Source organism: Macrobrachium rosenbergii, chromosome 10, assembly GCF_040412425.1.
Source record: "Macrobrachium rosenbergii isolate ZJJX-2024 chromosome 10, ASM4041242v1, whole genome shotgun sequence".
Lineage (NCBI taxonomy): Eukaryota > Metazoa > Arthropoda > Malacostraca > Decapoda > Palaemonidae > Macrobrachium > Macrobrachium rosenbergii.
The window spans coordinates 12,058,683-12,070,463 of record NC_089750.1 but is presented as its reverse complement, the minus strand read 5'-3'; the positions used below and the strand labels follow the sequence as shown (position 1 = coordinate 12,070,463).

Below are 11,781 nucleotides of genomic sequence, written 5' to 3'. Positions count from 1 at the left end.
TTTGCTTTTCTAATTAACAGTGTTAATACACTTGCGATGATTGGCAGACTGTTTGTATGTGAGATTTGTTGGGAATAAGTAACATAAAAAAAGTGCATGGAAACATGAAACTTCGTCTACATTAATATACAGTCATATAAAGGAACATTTTTCGTAACTTCCTCTCTCTCTCTCTCTCTCTCTCTCTCTCTCTCTCTGTGCCATCTGCTTCAAGCTCCGTCTATTTTACGGTGTGCCTTAATATTTGTATTTATATCTTGCCGATGCATTGCATATCCGAATGTAGTTTGCAAAACGAATATCCTATTCAGGAAAATCTCGAGACGTTCTCATGCAATCATTTTCCAGATTCCCCGCGCCAACATTGGAAGCCCTCGGAGGACAAGTGGACTACATCTGACCCAAAAAATCACCCCCCCCCCCCCCCCGCGCCCCAAACCCATTCCGGGCAGATTTGCATGCACGGTCTGTGCCGATTTCTTCTTGCCAAAACGTGGGTCATCAAAAAGGACATTGCATGGAAGCGTCTCTCGGATGGATGTCGTTCCCTGAACTGCAGGTAATCGCTCTAGTTTTTTGCCTTTTATTTGTCTTCTTTACTTCTATTTGCCTAGCATTTCTTACTAAATTGTTTAGATCCGTACACTTGATACCTCTGTTAGTTTAGAAAGTGATTCGTATTTTAGTAATACTTCACGAGTCTATTATTCTTATCCCTCTGGGCTTCATGATATATTATTTCTTACTAAAGTTGGAATGTTTAGATGCATCATTCATTTCATTTAAATCTGGATACAATACGATTGACGCACCTTCTGTGTAATCGTTACTACAATCATGTTTGCTTCAGACTCCTTGACTAGGAACCGGTAATCTCCACTGGCATTCTCTCTCAGCACCTGATATATACAATGAAGGGATTTAGTATTCTGTATAAAAAATATATATAAATACTATGAAAATATAAATATATTATGTGTGTGAGCACTCGGGCAAGTAATTCTCACGCTGCTATTTTTCACGTTACGTTGATGCATTTTTTGTATTTTTGAATCTGTATCTTTTAAATATGCAATTAAAGAGCCAACGACCGGCTCAGTTGACAGAATGTTCCGGAATTTCCATAAGCAATAAGTAAAGAAACAAAAATTATTCCATATATTTTAATTGGAAGCTGGAATACGGTTCTTTATTCCAGACATCAAATTCGCCAAAAAAAATCAAAGAAATCATTTCCCAGTTCTTCAAGAACGAGTTTTCTCTGTCCAGAATTTAAATATGGAAAGTTTCAATTGGATATATGGTTTCATGCTCGAGGCATCTTCATATGGGAATTCAGTTTTTTCTAATGGCTTAATCAAGCCAATTGCGTCTGACCAAATGATGCCACTTTATTCCTTGCGCTGTTTACTTAATTTGAGAAGGCTCATTTTCAAAGAGAATTTCTTATTACAGAAACCGTGCTGCAACATTTTACTGTAAACATTTAAGTTATTTCAACAAGAATCCTTTCCATAGGCCACTCGGCTCTTTCTTTCTTACATCAAATTGTAGTGGGAAAACCGCACTTCTCGACTCGTTCATTATAGTAATGGAAAATTATAACCAATAGATCCTAGGTCAGTATATCTTTTCATATAGAACAACTGAAGTAACTCACTCTGCAACCATGAATAGATGAAGTTTTCCTTTCTAATACAGAAATTATGTCACCTTTCTTATTTATTTCTACGTGTATGATATATGGATGGCAGTGACAATCTTTAAGACCGTAATTCACTAATAACTGGAGGTCTGAAAAATTATCATATTGAAATTTATCTCAGTTAAAAAAATCATAGATATACTATAATTCATTGAAATTTTACCAGAACAATTTACATATATTCACATATAGGGAGTAATTTGAACATGATCAGAATATGAAGTGAAATAGTATTCAAACCAGGAAATATTTAACATATAGCGGTATGCGAATTTGTATATATATATATTTATATATATATATATATATATATATATATATATATATATATATATATATATATATATATATATATATATATATATATATATATATATATATAATATATATATATATATATATATATATATATATATATATATATATATATATATATATATATATATATATATATTTATATATATTATATTTATATATTAGGCTATATTATATATATCTATTTTTATTAGGCCTTTCATGAAAAATATAAAGGTCTTGTATCTTTTCACACTGCTAATAGGAATAATTCTGAGTACATTTGTAAACGGTTGGTGAACTTGGGAAGGATCAACAAAATAAAGTTGCTTACTAACTGAAGTGGTATTGTCAGTAACGACTGTAAATAGAATGTCCGATTGAAATAGAGCTTATGAAGTTAGGTTACACATATATCACTAAATCCACGTCGGAAGGTGAGTGAAACCAGGACTTTGAACAAGTACTTTCGTAGTTTATTCTACATTTTCAAGTTCACATTGAATACAAAAGAAGTTGACAGAGATTTATATACAAAAACAGAAGGGGCGGGTGGGGGGGCGGGGTTACAGTTTGTTAATCTGGGCAGCGTGTTATCCCTTGATCCTTTATCCCTGTCTTTTTTGTTTAAAGAACATGGTCTCAGTATATATACACATCTAAATTACATATGCATATTACATATATGTATTTGTATATGTATATGTGTATATATATGTACATATATGTATGTGCGTGTATGTGCATTTGTATTCAGTTAAGCTGAACCCTAAAATTAGTTATTATACTGAACAAGCTCTCAATAATATCATTTCCTTTTTTGAAGGAACTTTTTTTAACCTAGCGTTTTCACGAATCATTCTGAGACCCGATCTTATTCCGCAGTTCGAAAAACCAGGACCATCTTTACTTGTGTATGCTAATGACACTCATCAATTATGAGTTCTTTCTCATATTGCGTCACAATATTGTGATCGAACGATGTTCTTATATGAGTCATATATCGGTCAGTTTAAAAGGTAAAAGCCCTGAATTCTATAAATAACGTGTTTTAGTTTTCTGAAAAGAAAACTATTGTGCCGGTTTTGTTTGTCCGTCCGCACTTTTCTCTGTCCGCACTTTTTCTGTCTGCCCTCAGATCTTAAAGGGCTGCAAATTGGTATTTTGATTGTCCACCCTCTAATCATCAAACATACCAAATTGCAGCCCTCTAGCCTCCACAGTTTATATTTTATTTAAGGTTAAAGTTAACCATAATCGTGCGTATAGTAGCAATAAAGGACAGGCCACCACCGGGCCTTGGTTAAAGATTCATGGGCCGCGGCTCATACAGCATTATACCTAGACCACTGAAAGATCTATTTTCGTTGGCCTTGGTTATACGCTGTAGCGGCTGTGCAGAAAACTCGATTGCGCCGAAGAAACTTCGGCGCATTTTTTTACTTGTTTTTTCCCGTATTTGACAAGAATTATCTGATAACTAGTACAATATTCTTTGCGTCTGTTTGATTAACGACCCGATTACACGGTAATAAATTCAGGCTTTTGTAATATCGTTGCTTTGCTGTTTTCGGTAAAACAAGCACCGTGGAATCAACCAAGCGTAGGATGATTAAGTGTTAAATGCTTTAGCAAAATATAGATAAGAATATCATTATTTTGTTGCTAATAAAATTATGAAATGTAAAAGACTGTCGAAACATCCCATTTTGAAAACTTTGTCGAACCAGCAAAAATATTTGCCATAAATACCTAATTGATTACTGTCTAGTTGAAATATTAGGCGTCCATCGAACCTCAACTTTAACATTAAAGCAGAAGTCTGGAAGATCTGTTCTCTAGAAATGGTGTCGTAAATATACTTGCTAAGCGATAAGTAAACGTAATTTTTTTTAGAGAAAGAATGAAGTATTATTTTTTGCTTTTTCCCTTTGAACTGAATTGGGTCATAATACTCAGTTGTCCGTGTGTGTGAATGTATATACATATATATATACTGTATATATATATATATATATATATATATATATATATATATATATATATATATATATATATATATATATATATATATGTGTATGTGTGTGTCTATGTGTGTGTGTGTGTGTGTATATAATGTGTAGAGTCTACTGGTCACTTTTACCAGATACATATGTAATTGTAATAGCCACAATGCCTCTTAACTTCTCGAATTCTTCATATTTTTGGATATGCTTGTCTCTACAAAGCCGTATATGTGTATATGTGTGTGTGTGTACACAGACATGCGTATATTGTTTCAGTCTTTATAGCATGAAGAAAAAATAGTCTACCATTCAATATGATAAGTGAAGTGAACCGAAACGCATGTTAATAAATCATTAGTCAGATATGGACAGGTTTGCTTACATTCAGTGATAAAACGTTAAGTTCCTGTGATACCCAAAGTCTTCATTAATCACCCTTTTCAGATAAAATTCCTTTTTATATCTCACCCCAGAAACCATTTATCCAGTGGCGATAAATTTTTCGTTCATCCATCCCTTTGCCCTGTTCATATTAGTATCTCACCCAATACGTCGATCTCCCTTAGTTATCAATAGTCCGGTTCATTTTTTTTCTCAAAACTTTTTACAGTATTTTTTCTTTATTCATTCAATGAAGTTCCCAAGCCTATTCTCCATTTTTTTATCCGTCCCGTATTTAAGATTTCTTTATGTTTTTTATCTATACTGTTAATGGCCTTGCATTTAGCTTGTTGTGGCAATTTACACTTCATGGAGTTAGTGTCAGACTAACCTCTAGCAGCAGAGTTTATCTTAGTGTATTATATGAGCTGAAGATCATTCGTTGTAAATTCAGTATATTCCTGATAGGCCTAGGCCTGCAACATTTGTAATCATAAAAAGCATTACGTCAGGTATTTGTCCATGAAAGTCTGAAACCGTTTTTCAGTATTTTTCATACCGTTTACAAATCTCGTCTTTACTCCAGCAAGTAGTAATTTGAGCCTGACCATTCATTTAATACAGTGATTCTAAAACTGGGGGGCGCCAGAACCTTCCAAGGGAGGGGGGCGCAAGCAGGGTTGCCAGATGGTGCCTATTATTTTTTTTTATTTGTGGTATTAATTGCAAAATTGCCAAAAACATTATCACTGCTTCCATAAGTTTTCTAATTATTATCTCAAAACATGTCAGAAGTTCAAAATATAAGTCGATTTTCATTTCAAATCTTGTTTGTGATTTTTTTATTGTTATGATAAGTTTATAGCTGACAAAAATTTCAGGGTAGGGAGGCGTAGGATCTGTGCATAATGCAGAGGGGGCGCAAGGCAAAAAGTTTAAGAACCACTGATTTAATATGTTTTTTCATTTCATCTTTACCCGGCCTCGTAAAAATGACTAAGCCATTTACGAACATATTGGCTCAAGCGAAAGTAAATCTAGATCAGACAGATTGGAGGATACTCTTATTTCATCGAGTTGATGAAGGTAACGATGGTTCATTTGCGTCCACCTTTATCAAAGCATCCTCGATATTGAGTTCATAAATTGGACTGTTATTGTGAAAGAAAATTACTTATTTTGATGTTTATTACAGATGATCCGATATTATGTCCGTGAATTGTGCATTCATTGAATTCTACTTGCCTTATATACTGCGCAATTATTCTATATTATTCTGTATTTAGCACATCATTTATAAGTTACCAATTTGCCGGTAATTTTTGCATCCAGATTTTACATTGCCATTACATTTTTAACTTGTGTTGGCACAAGACATTGCTCAAAAATTTAAAATGCTCACGTGTTCATTTTATTATTAAGAACCTTAGCTTGGACGCTAAACGAAAATACGGGGTTATTACTCTTATAATTTTTTTGTTCATGATAATACCTCTCTGTTTTATAAATGGTGATATAAAAGCTGTAACTATAAAAGTTATAACTTTGTTGTAAACGAGAACAACTTCTTCCTCAAAAACCCACTTCCAGTCGTTGGCTTAGGGGCAATCACTTACATTCTAGCCTTTGCCTTTGATACAAAATCTGTAAAATATTTACTTATACAATCTCTCTTCCATTTTAAATCTGCAGACCTTACGCATCGTGAGTATATCGAGCCTATTCACTTTAACTTTGGCTTTGAGAAGTAGTTTGTGTTCCATAATTGACCAGGCTTTCGCCCTCATGCTTCCGAAACAAAGCCGACATAGCAATTTCCAGACGATGTTCTTCTCGGTTTTACAGTACTGTTCTTTTCCACCTCAGATATCCTATCAGATGAAACTTATCGTAAGCATTTTAGCTTTTTTTTAAAGTTCCTCGTTGGACTGGTCGGTGTTCTCGGCTAGCACTCTGCAGGGCCCGAGTTCGAATCTCCGGCCGGCCAATGAAGAATCATTTCTGGTGATGGAAAACGGTATAATGGTTCGGATTCCACAATAAGCTGTAGGTCCCGTTTAGGTAACCAATTGGTTCTTAGCCACGTAAAATAAGTCTAATCCTTCGGTGTTAGAGCTGTTAATCAGCTTTTAAACTAAGGTATACTTTTTCTCCTGTGTTAACCTTGTTTTTTTCGAACCATTTTTCACTCTGCTCACTCCACACTTACATTATTCCGAAAATTCAGCTCAAGATACTTAAGTAAATTTGACTTTATACGATATTAGATTCACTTGACTCTCGCAAACGCTATTCGCAAAACTTTTTCAAAGATTTTTTTCTTTCCTTTTAGTTCATTTGTTCATATCTCGGCGAGACGTCAATTTAGCTCAAATTTAGCTCGACGAATATATATTTACTGTAGAATTTGTAGTTACTTTTATATCATAATTTAGGCCACAAAACTTAGTCAAATTTCGTGTTCTGTAAGAACAGGCTATTTTCTCACAAGCCATCGTAATTTCTATAGAATCAAGGAAGAAATAATTATCCCTTAGTTGGCCTGGATAAAGTATGTAAAAGTACCATTAACATGAGCAAAACTTGTCATATGAAACATGCAAAGTTTATAAAATATATTCTTAAGTGTGTGCGAGTGTGTGTTTGGGTTCGCGTGTGTGAACGGTTTCGATAATTGGCAAAGCCATTCTAACAAAGACCGTTTGCATTTCGGCAATTTTATTTAGAAAACTCTTCGCCGTAAGCCAATTAACATTCCCAACACTTCTCTGGCAGGCCCCGGGATTTTTGCCTCAGTCCTGACATTGAGTAGCCAGGAGCTATTTTGCTAAAAGCTTCTTGGAAAAGTCGTGAAGGTACTAACAAAGAGTACTTTGTCCTCGATCCCTTCTCCCTTTAGAGTTTGTTTTGACCTTCCCCCACCTTCATCCTCTTGTTGATGTGAAGAAGCACTTAGTGAGGGTGCAGTTTGATGTAAAGAACAAAGTAGCATGAACGCAGTTCTTTTGGCATTATCGGAGAGTCTTTTAAACTCCGAACTCTTCATTACCAGCAATGTCTTTTTAATCCGTGACGCTCTCTTTACTTGTTCTCTTTGGCGAAAGCTAGTTACATCGTTAAAGCTTGTAACATACATATTTAGTCACTGGGCTGTGATTTGGGACGAATGTAGTTCTATGGTGCAATTAAATTTCTTCAACGAATATGTTAAAGTGGACGTACAATGCCGTTTCTGTTTTTTTTTATTCTGCAAATCAAACAGGAATAAACATTTGGTAATGCAGAGAACAATGTTATTTGAAAAAGGGTCTGCGAGGAAATTTCACACACCCAAAGAATATATATGTATATATATATATATATATATATACATATATATATATATATATATATATATATATATATATATATATATATATATATATATATATATATATATATATATATATATATATATATATATATATATATATATATATATATATATATATATATATATATATATATATATATATATATATATATATATATATATATATATATATATATATATATATATATATATATATATATTTATTTAAGGAAATTCAAACATCATTTTTTATGTAATACTCTTGTTTAGCTACCTCTGCAAAGAAATATATTTGCAGAAATATTTCTACAAATACATTTCTTGCTCTTGCTAAACTGGAACAAATAACTTTCCTCGACGTTTCTTAAACACAGATCCTATAGTTCCCGGTGATTGTTTTTATCCTTCAAGGAAATCAATCAAAATATAGTCCCAAACACTGTTATAACTTTATACACACATATATTGGTAACCATTGTGATTGAATTTTATATATATATATATATATATATAACAGTATGTATATTTTATATACATACATATATATATATATATATATATATATATATATATATATATATATATATATATATATATATATATATATATATATATATATATATATATATATATATATATATATATATGTGTGTGTGTGTGTGTGTGTGTGTGTGTGTGTGTGTGTAGAAGCAGATACACATACATTAAGACGCTAGATTATCTCATGAAACGTTTGTTGTAATTCCCATAATTTTGACCTCGATTCGACAACCAAAGTATCTCCATTATTCATAGCAGTCTAAGATAGATTATTTTCAATATCCACCAAAAGATAAGAAGCAATAAAAATATCAGTAAATGATAATGATTTCACAAAAGGGAAATAGGATTCTAAAGGCTGTGTCACACGAACAAGTTTTCTAACATCTTATAGAATCTTGCTTCAAAATTTTGCATCAAGTTCATATCGGCGGCAAAATTGAACATTGACGCAGTTTATCAAAAAAAAAAAAAAAAAAAAAAATATAACAAGTTATACATATATATGAAGTATATATATATGCTCGTATATAGTTTTATATGATATATATATTTATATATAAATATATATATATATATATATATATATATTCGCTACTTTGGGGAAAGATGATAAGATATACCAGAAAACCTCCTCATTTGAAGACGCTTGGAATCATCCCTGGTCCTCGAAATGGGCAGTTCCAGGATTAACTACAGTACTTTCCACTTGGATATGTGAAAAAGCTAGCATGTGGCTGTTGCGCTGGTCCTGAGAGGAAGGAGACATACTAAGCTCCCTTGTGGAATAGTGACCGAATTAGTGCCTATAACATTGAGGAAATGAGTCTCCATTGCTGTGCACAGAAAGATAAACTTGGGAAGAGGGAAGAGAGGAAGTAAGAGTTGAGTTGCTGAATAAACTAATTTCCTATGATTCCAGGTCTGTCGAGAATGGAATGGAAGGAAGAACCACATAACTGAGAATTAAATATTTCAAATGCAGAATAATACACCCAGTATAAAAATTGAGCAGCTGAGATTACGAAAGAGCTTACGGCAGGGAAGGAATCGCTTATAATTTGATCTTGCACTCAAAAACAGCTAATGAAATTTTGCATTTCGTTAGACGGCCATTCCTCTCAACTTATACATCGGAGATAGCGTTCTACTTCAATGACTTCCTAGATGAGAAAATACAGTGTGATATAATTATCATTATCAGTTCTAAAAAATTTAAGGGAAAAAATGACTGAAGAAGTAAAATATTAAGTAAAATAAATCAACCAAACAGAGTTTATGCATGCATAAACATCACATTCAGACAAGCAAAAACATGTGCATTGCTTTAAGCTCATAAGAGTATGCATCAGTAACACTACCACGAAAACTGTTCCACAATCCCACAAGGAGAGCATCTCTTGTTTTTTCTTTGAAGTTTGGATGCTTCTGCTTTGCAAAGGTACTTAATAATTGGATTCTAATCTAAAAACGATTAAGGTCGCTTTACATAATTTCACTGTATTCTCAAAAATATATTGAGCATTAATTTCAGTAGATTTTTGTCATTGGATAAAAACAGTTTACTGCATGTTTTCAAGCATTCTATAACATTTATTACATAGAATCAGAAGTAACCTTAACATATTTTGACCGAGTTGAATTTAATTTATGAAGGTTGCTATATTTAATATCCTGTGTTTTCTCAGAAATATGTCAAACATTCATTTTGGTATATTTTTGGTTTTGGATAAATACAGGTTAAAGGATGATTTTAAGCGTTCTGTAACATATTTTGCTCGAGTTGAATCTAATTTTCTAGAGAATAAGTCAGCACGTTAATTTTAGCCTTTTTATTATCTCGAATTTCGATGTCTACAAAATTTCTGCAAAATCACCTTTTATTCGAAAATGTTTCCTAGTTTTCTTTGCATTTTAACACAGGAAAAAGTTCAAATGAAGTTCAGTAAACAAAATAACGATTAACCTCGGAAATTAAGTCATTAAATAAATGTCCTTGTGTAATCTTGCATCAAAGACAATATTTGGTTTGAAAGATGTGTGTTTTACGGCTCATTAATATCTTTCATATGTCGCCAAAAAACCCAGTTTCAATAAACGTCTCTGTTCACAGACGTAGTTGAATAGCGTAATTCGGCTTAGTGGTTAAGGTGAGAGAAAATCAATAGCTTTTAGTTTCTCCTTTTTGCTGAGTGCTTGAATTTTGACAACTGTCGTTTGGTTTAAAAGGAACGGTGACATTTTCTGTTTCTCATAAGAAAGAGGCATGAAACTGAAAGACTATTTGAATGAAAATTAGGTGATTCTTTAGTTTGCTGTTTTATGTAACGGGATTTAAAAAAAGGACAAGAGAGAGAGAGAGAGAGAGAGAGAGAGAGAGAGAGAGAGAGAGAGAGAGAGAGAGAGAGAGAGATCAATACGGTTGTGTTTAGGCAAATTTTAAATTTCTTCTTAGGATATACAATCCCTTCTGTTCTTTTATCACAACTCGGAAAATTTTCGTAAAATGACACCCAGGCCTTGTGTACCTAAACATAGCTGCTAAATTTAATACTGAGAACTGAGCGTGAATGGTGAATGAGATGAAGAAAGCTGTTAAAAAAAAAAAAAAACTTCCTGAACCCTTCTGACCTTACTTAGGCATGCGAAATCAACAACTTAATCAGCTTTCAGATCTCTCTCTCTCTCTCTCTCTCTCTCTCTCTCTCTCTCTCTCTCTCGTGTCCTTCAGTATAACCTGACCCAATTTTAAAATGTACATGATTGTTGAGATCGTAAAACAGGAAACCGGTTCAGAATTACAGGAAATGGGTAAATCGCTATTTGTAATAGGCTATATCCCCGCTAAATGGTGTGTAGTGCTATTTGATGAGTGCCTCTTTCGTAACACGGAATCCAGCAGTAATTGCTCTATAGGAAGAGTTTCATTCGTGGGCAATGGGTCGTTTAATGGCTTTGGAAACATTTAGCCATACCTTATTCCTTTATATATCAAGAGAACTTCTAACTTTGCCGAACTTATTTTTAGTATTATCTAAAAACTGAAGGGGTTATGCGACGATAACATTTAATATTGCCATATCTATACAGCTACAATTCTTTTAAATAAGAAGTCCTACTCTAACTAATGTCAGCCGTCAATTGCTTTTTATTTTACTATAATCTGGAGTGGTGGGACGATAACAATTTTGACAGAACTATTTGCAATGGAATCTGAGTTGTCAAAGAATATCTGTCAAATTCTAACAGTTTCATCTAAATATTTTAGTATAAAATTAAAAGACGCTAGAGTAAATAGATTTGATTGTAAACCACTTCTCTCGAATTTTCTTATTCTTTAGAGAACTGAATTCTAAAGAATCCTGAGAAATTCAAACATACCTCCAACGAAGTCATTGTTCGAGGCGATTAAGAGAAGTTCGAATGGGACCGAAATTTAGCTTCAATTTTGGACCGGTACAAAAACTGATTCTTCAACTGAAGAGAGAGAGAGAGAGAGAGAG

At 33.1% G+C, this 11,781-nt stretch overlaps 1 long non-coding RNA gene across 1 annotated transcript in view; it reads left to right on the top strand.

The window, feature by feature from the left end:
* Window positions 1-346: 346 nt before the first annotated feature.
* The window catches only part of LOC136842489 (uncharacterized), a 58,832-nt gene continuing 47,397 nt past the window's right edge, over window positions 347-11,781 (top strand). The window contains exon 1 of the long non-coding RNA XR_010854234.1: window positions 347-559. This is a non-coding gene — a long non-coding RNA (uncharacterized lncRNA). The remainder of the gene's footprint in view (window positions 560-11,781) is intronic.